The sequence below is a fragment of the Pinus tabuliformis genome, chromosome 9, assembly GCF_031772625.1.
Source record: "Pinus tabuliformis cultivar Carrire ecotype Pingquan chromosome 9, CPIR1, whole genome shotgun sequence".
In the NCBI taxonomy this organism is placed as follows: Eukaryota; Viridiplantae; Streptophyta; class Pinopsida; order Pinales; family Pinaceae; genus Pinus; species Pinus tabuliformis.
The window spans coordinates 1,990,427,542-1,990,436,436 of record NC_142307.1 but is presented as its reverse complement, the minus strand read 5'-3'; positions in this window follow the sequence as shown (position 1 = coordinate 1,990,436,436).

Below are 8,895 nucleotides of genomic sequence, written 5' to 3'. Positions count from 1 at the left end.
TTTTAATATTAATAAAATTTTAATTAAATTTGGGAAATGAGTTAAAATTTATTAATTCATATAATTTTAATATTAATTAAAATTTAATTAAATTTGGGATTAATGTTTTTTTACGTAAACATATGTGGGAATTTGAACTCTTGAAATCTGGGAACAAATATTATTATATATAAAAAATAAATTTATTATTAATTTGTTTCGTTATTATAATATTTTTAAATATACAATGTTAGTTGATAATGGAAGGAGTTCTAAAACATTTGCAACAATTAGGGTTTCACTATAGTCATCTAATATTTGTTTTGTTTGTGTGGATTTTCCGTAGATCCCTTATGTAGATCATTGAATTGTGAATCCCTATGATTCAACAAAAAAATTGTTTATTTTGCAGGTATGGCTTCCAGTTAAGCTAGCTCTTCTTTGGTCTCGTATAACTCTATGCTAAAATTTGGTTATGGTCTTCTGGTGGTTTAAGAAATTTCTTCCCTCAATGTTCTTGTGGATGAAGAAGCTTTCTCTTATGAAAAATATTTTTCGGAGAATGGCTTGGTTTGCAGGTTTAATGTGTACTAGTGAGGGCTAGTCGATCTACACAAATGGATCTCTAAGTCTTGGAAGCGTCTTTTGACAAATGAATTGAATATTTACCCTATGGGTTGGGGATTTTTCACTGTGTTTTTTGATAATATAAAGGACAAGAAAGCCATCTATGAAGTTGGGTAGTCGTTTTGGGGTAGTGTTGGTCTCTTCATGTAGCCCTGGACTCCCACTTTTGATCTGGTAACAACATCAATCTCCATAGGCCCATTTTGGGTAAGGCTTTAAAACCTTCCCTTGTATTTCTGGAATCTTACATCGCTTTCCTCTATTGGGAATGCACTAGGAAAGTTTTATCGTCGTTGTTCTAAAACATAAAATTTTTACAAGACTACTTATGCTCGCATTTTTGTGGAGATGGACTTCAACAAGGGTTTTATTGCAAAGATTAATTTGATGGCTCCAAACTATGTTTGGGTCCAACAATTCGACTATGAGAATATTTCATTCTAGTGTAGAGCATGCCATGAAGTAGGGCATGTAATTAAAAACTGCCCCAAACATTCTCAGAGTAACAAAGACTAGGAAAAACCTCGTAGGCCCAAATGGTGGGAAGGAGCGCAAGGTGATTAATATACAATATAAAAAGAGGATGAGCTTAAGGACAAGAAATATCCAGAAGACAAGAAGGAAGCAGACATGGCCAAAGAAATCACATCCACGGCGACAAAATCTAACTAGGAAAACTTGCAGGCCAATGTGGATCTTCTGGTTATTAGTAAGAATTCCTTGGATGCAGTGTTAGCAAAACAACATCGATCCCTTGTGGAAAACGAATCTCCTCTAGAAACCACAAGGAATAATGTTGAAAATGAATCTTCTTAGGCAGATCAGGCAGATGAGGAAGATCTCAAGAATATTATCATGTACTTGCCGAAGAATGATCTGCTAGAATTTGCAGAAAATGTGGGTTGGACTCAAGTTGGGAAGAAAGAAAAAAAAATCACCTAGAAAAACAAGAAGTCAGACTAGATCAAAGTAAAATTAGTGAACAATGGAATGCAAATATGTCTAGATATTGGGGGTTTTTTGAAATTCATTTACTTAGAAAGGGACTTAAATTTTTGTGTCTTGGGAAACTTGATTAAGGATTTTGATTGACCTCTGTGCTCAATCTCAAATTTGTAAGTCTTAGATATCTCTAAAACATGTAAATGATTATGGCCATGAATCCAAATGTTTTAATATAAATGATATCCATTCCGTTTAATATATATATATATATGAAAATATAATATAATAATTTTACTTTCTTATAAATATAATTATAAAATAAAAATTTTTAAATAAAGCAAATTAATATTTTAAGTTAAGTAAAACCAAATTTAAATTAAATTACTTTTATTTATATATATCTTCTTTCTTCTTCTTCTTTTGTTTGTTTGTTTGTTTGTTAAGTGATGTGAGTCCTTAGATGATTGCAAGTTTAACTTTTGGCTTAAGAAATTTCTACCAAGGGTATTTAATTCATCAAAATCACCCCAGATAATAGCCAACCTAAACCACAACCAACCCTTTAACATAATTAAAAATTTTCCTATAAACATTTATACATTTTAAATTTAAAATAAAATATATTTTGATTTCATTTCTTAATTAAAAAAGCAATCTTAAATTATTACTTTTAATTGTTTTCCTTAATAATCAATTTAAATTGAACCATCTACAATAATATAAACATTAAAGAATTAAATGTTTTTTTTTTTTTTTTTTTTATAAAGTTAAAGATAAATTTCGTATCACATTAATACAAACATTAAATAGTTTGATTGTTTATTTCGAGAATTTGAACATGGGTCTAAATTGAATTTCCTATCATATGACTATAGCAGGCGTTTATTTTTTATTAGTATGTCATGTTCCTATAAACTTATTTGATATCACATAAATATGAATTTTTTTATTTGATTGTATCATATTCCTATCGTTATTTATTGATTTAAATTTATTTAGTTTAAATTTTAAATATAATTTAATTAGTAATAATTTTTAATATAAAATAAATATATTAATATTTTATAGATATATAAAAGTTTGGTTAAAATTTTAATTTCACTTGATAATTTATTTGGAAATGTATATAACTCACATGTAAACAAGTTCGAAGAAGAATATAGTTTAGTCCTCATAAGTTCAAACTTCATAGGAAGGGGTTGAGGATGGAAGCCATTTTGGGGGAATTAAACTTCCTAATAGGTCTCTAGGCTCGATGAAGCTTTGCACAATCTTGGCGATAACCATCCCATTGTGGATGATGGATACTTCTTCCATCCAATATAAGGGTTGGACCCAACCTAAGCTCAACCTAGACACAATAATAATAATAATGATGATGATAATAATAATAATTCATATACATATCTTCTTGGGGTTATCTTATAATAATAATAATGATGAAAGGAGTTGTACATGTATCTTCTTGGGGTACTCAAATACCTCCAAAGCATATCGTCTCTATGATGAAGTTAATAAGAAGTTTATAATATATAGAGATGTGGTCTTTCTTGAATCTTCCAAGACTCACAATGTTATTGAGAAACAACTTGATCACTTGGATAGATTCAGACATGAAAAGTATTTTCAAGAGTTTGATAATGAGATTCCACATCTTGAAGGGGGGATCCCTATACTAGATCAATCTATGGAATATTCTTCTGAAGTACTCTCTCCCCTGCATGAAGCTCCAACCACTGATGACACTTTGAGTGATGTGATTGACAGAATTGGGAGACTAAATCTTGATTTAGCCCTATCTTAGTCAACTAAGCAGCCTGGGCCATCTCAGAAAGGTCCTCAAAAATGGCTGACAAAGACACTTAAAAGTGTTTTCCCTGATGAAGTTGGAAAGACAGGAACAAGAAGCTCAACCAGACAAACTGGAGGTGATGATCTTGATTCACATATTGATATGGATGTTTCTTATGATTATGAACTAAATTTGTCTACATATTTTGAACCAACTTCCTTCAAAGAAGCCACTTCTCATGATGAATGGAAAGAAGCAATGTAGAAATAATATGATGCTTTGATAAAGAATGATACCTGTAAGTTGGTTGATCCTCCATTGGGAACCAAACCAATAGGCTACAAGTGGGTCTTTGAGAACAAGTATAAAGCATATGGCTCACTTGACAAGCATAAAGCCAGGCTTGTGGAAAAAAATTTTGCACATAAGGAAGGGGTCGATTATGAGGATAATTTTTCCCCCGCAAAAAAATGGGCTACGATTCAAACACTCTTTGCCTTGGAAACTAAGAATGGTTGGAAAGTCCATCAAGTGGATGCAAAAACTACTTTCTTGAATGGAGATTTGAAAGAAAATGTTTTTGTGTCCCAACTAGAAGGATTTGTTGTGCAGGGTTAGGAACAAAAAGTATGCAAGCTTGTAAAATCCTTGTATGGCCTCAAGCAAGCATCGTGAGCCTGGTACAAGAAATTAATTGAGCATCTTTTGAAGCTCAATTTCAAACATTATGATCTTGATGATGCAACTTTGTTTGTCAAGAAAGTTGGCAAAGCAATTGCATATCTTGTGGTGTATGTAGACGATCTTCTGATGATATGGAACAATGAGAACTACATTGAATCCATAAAGAAAGAACTGAGGAAAGGTTTTGAAATGACATATTTGGGCTATGTTCATTACTATCTTGGTATTGAAGTAACCCCTCATCTAACGTTTATATTCCTCTCTTAGAAGAAGTACATTGGAGATTTGTTGAAGACGTTTGGCATGGATGAGTGCACTCCTTTGACTACCACAATGGAACATAACTTAAGTCTCACATACACTGAAGGAAAATAATTTGAGGATGCAACAAAGTAAAAACAATGCGTAGGAAGTCTCAACTACCCAATGACAACCAGACCTAACATGTCATTTGTTGTTGGAATCCTCTCCAGGTTTATGAAAAATCCTTGTGAGGGTCATTGGTCTGCTACAAAAAGAGATCTAAAGTACTTGAAGGGAACTCAAGACTTTGGAATCAAGTATACACATGTGGGTGACTCCAACTTGATTGTATACTCTAATTCAAATTTCGATGGAGATGAATAAACTGGAGTATTTGCTTTAGGTTATATTATGAGCCTTGGATCAAGAGTTGTCTCCTGGAGGTCATGCAAACAATTAGTTCAAACAGATTCGACAATTGAGGCAGATTATGTGGCAGAAACTCAAGAAACAAAGGAAATTGTGTGTTCCAGGAAAATTCTGGAAGATTTGCAGGAGAAACAAATTCATTCAACTCCTCTTTTGATTGGAAACACTTCTGCAATAAAGTTGGCTAAGAACCCAAAGTTCCATGATCAAACAAAGCACATCAATACAAAATACCATTTGATTCGACATCATGTTGAGGCCAAAAGAATCCATCTACCACATTTTTCCACAAATGAGTAGATTGCAGAATCCTCACCAATGCACTTGGAAGGGAAAAGTTTGAAAGATTCAGAATGATGCTTGGACTCACCAACATCCCTTCAGATTAAGGGGGAATGTTAACACCTAATATTTGGGATTAGGAAAATTATGAAAATATTGTAAATAACAAAAATAGAGGAAGTTAGAAGACAAAGATACTTTGAGAGATGAAACCCAATAGTCTCCCTCTCCTTGTATCTATCTATGTTCTATCTCAATGCAAACACAACAATTTTATTCAAAGTTACTCATGGCCTGAAAAAAATATTGTCATCATATAAATTAATTAAATATAACACAGTGTATTCAATGAAATAAATATGAGAGTTATTTTTTCCTTCCTCTTTGACTTGGTTAATTACTCCTTTTAATATTTATAGAGTGTCAAGTTCATATTCACAATTAGATGGTCATTTTAAAATGGAAAAATTGGAAGCATGGTTAGTTGCTCTTTTTAATGTTCAAGTTCAAAATCGCAATCAGATCGCCATTTTAAAATGAAAAAATTGGAATCATGGTAAAGTGGGAAAACAAAGGTGATGTGCATTTCTTTACTTGATATTAGAAAAATTAAACTAAATTTTCTATAGATGTAAAAAAGTTGATATTGATTGGTTACATCTTAACAAATAAAATACCCTAAATTGAAATGAATATATTAGCATATGATAGTTATAACCCTTTTCACTTACCTTTTTCTCAAAAAAAAATCTCTCTAATCATGTTTTCTTGATAATTATGTGAATTTAACATGTCTTAATTTTTTTTTAAAATTAATTGTAATGGATTTCTTATTTGTTTATATAATCAAGGACATGGTAGAACACCCTTATACTAGAAAATTGGAATGAAAGATAACACTTTGTGTGGCTAAAATCTTGGCATTCATTCATATCCACTACAAATCACCCAAGATTGACCATGGGGACATCAAGTCTTCCAATATTTTGTTAGGCAGAAATGGAAAATTCTTGATCTCATACATTACCCTTGTATTACTTGTAATTCCATGAATCATCTCTTCATGAATGGTAGGATGTATAGATATTGAGCATGTTGCCACCAAAAAGATATCCCATCAAGCAAACACATACAATTTCAAAATCTTATTGCTTGAATGCTAAATAGTAAGACCACTATTCAATCTCATTTTAAAGAGAATTACCATTAAACCACAAATATTTCCGAGTGGGTGCAATGCATTGTCCTAGAAAATGGACAACAAAAGTATTTTTTATTCAATGGATGAGATTCAAAAATATTGAAGAGGATTTAGTGAACATTCATATGGTTTCTTTTCCATGTACCTCTTAATCTCCTCAACAACACACCCAAAAATGTTGTGTCAATATTCAAGTTATCTTAAGGTTTTTTTTTCCTTGCACCTCTTTATCTCCTTAACAAAATGTGGGGAGATTATTCATAACATTATAGAAGATCAGTAGTCCCTCAATGTAGAATTCTCTATTTCAATATTCTTCCATGTGGCATGAACTAGGTCATTTTATACAAAACTCTCCTTTTATATAAGAGAACTCAAGGAACTTGTGAGTTTTGGTGTTTGTTCTCATAAGAATGCAATTTTCTTGAATTGTATTATAGGGATTTTTCTTAGCAATATTCGCTTGGTCAGGCATTTCACTATCCATAATATAAGAATATATTATTGTGTCCCCAAATATTGATGAGATGCAACCGAAAAAAAATGAAAATAACATAAACAATATGGACATCTACACACCAAAATATTGGATATAACCTACTAATTTGAATAAATGGAGGAAGACATATGCATGAATAACAACTTGACATTGAATTTTATATTGATAAAGATAGTCAAATATATAAGTTAGGGGAACAAGTTCTAATAATAATAATAATATGCATAAATTATTATGAACTAACGCCTTGAAAAATAAAAGTGAATGAATAACAATCCACTTCAAGGGGGAAACCTCCTTTTACAATGAATGCAATACACGAGAAAATATGATGCATATACAAATGAATCTCCTTAAGGTGACATGATCTAACCTACCAGTAGGCCGACCTAATCATAATTAATAAACTAGTAATTAATGCTTATTGGGGCCTTAACATAGAATCCATAGGGCTTTAACGTACCCCCCTCTTTAAAAATTATTTTTTCTATAAGCTTGTAGTTGAGGATGCTTCTTCTTTAACTACTCATTTTTTCCATGTAACTTCTTCTAGAGGCATAGTTTTCCACTTGATTAGATACTCCATAATGGTTCTATTTCAAAGAGACAGAGAACATTGATGTATGATTTTTCACGATTCAAGAATCAACTTTCCTTCTTCATCTAAAGTTGGAAGTTTTGTTTGCACCACAATATTTTGCCCCAAAACCTTTTTTAGGCAAGATACATGGAAAACCTTATAAGTGTGAGAAGAAGGAAAATATAACTCATATGTCACTTGTCCAATTTTGTAAATAAACTTCTAGGGTCCATAAAATTTTGGAGCCAATTTTTATTCTACTTTTGATTGAGTATAGATTTCTTATAGGGTCATAGTCTTAAAAATACCAAATTACCCTTCTCAAATTGTCTTCCACTTCAACGTTGATCTACTTACTACTTCATCCTTCTTTGCTTTGTACCATTTGAAGGTTTTCCTTAGTAATTGTCAAAGTCTCTTTAGTTATCTTCATATGTGTAAAAAATATGAGATAATATATCCATAAAGAGCCTCAAATGGGGACATTTTACTAGATGTAGGATAGGTGGTATTATACCACCATTTTTCCAAAGAAATCCACTTCATCCATTGAGATTGTTTTTCTAAAGAGTAACATCAGAGATAACTTTCTAAACATTTTTTAATTATCTTTGTTTACCAGCTATTTATGGGTGATATGGCGAACTCGTAACTAGCGTTATTGCACTTGCCTTCCATAATTCTTTGAATTTTGGATCTATGTCACTTGCTATTACATTAGGAAAACTGCCAAGTCTATGAAATTCCTTCAAGAATGCTTTTGCCACTTTGTTTGTTGTATATGTACTTTGAATTCCAAAAAAATGGCATCCTTACCTTCCAATTTTGGTGACCCAATAATGAAATCCATTACTATATCCTCCCATCTTTGATTATGTATGTATAATGGTTGAAGTAACCCTAGATATTTCATTATCTCTCCTTTATTTCTTTGGCAAACTTGATATTCTCTTACAAATTTTTGAATATATTTCTTCATTCCTTGCCCCCCAAAAACCTTTTTGATCCTTTGATATGTTTTAAGGAACCTTGAATATCCTATCATTGGAGAAACATGGGACTCCCTCAATATTTTTTGCTTCAACTTTGATTTAGGGCATAAGAATATTCTACCCTTGTACCAATGTACATCTCTCTTCCACTCCTAATGTCCCTTAGAGTTCATTCCTTTTTTATACAGTGTATGTTCTGCCTAGTACCATTGTCATTTTCCCAATCATAGTGAGTTTCTTCTTGTCGTACATGAATAAAATATATAATAACATACAAACTTGAGGCTTCTTCTATCCTAGAAAGTGCATCTATTACTACATTGTCCTACCCCTTTATTTTTGTAGATTATTTCAAAATCAAACTTTTGCATTTTTGCTAACCATTTTTGTTGTTCTTTTGATGAAAATTTTTGCTTCAAAAATTAATTTAGGTTATCATGGTCTACATTGAATTTAAAGTGCCTCCTAATGAGATAATGTCACCATTTTTTAATTTCATGCAAAATTGTTTCTATTTCTTTTTCATATACAAATTTCACCAAATATTTTCCCCTTGAAATGCTTACTTTAAAAATCCAATGGTCTTTGAGCTTATGTGAATATTGCTTTAATTCCTTTCCCTAACACATCACATTCGACTAT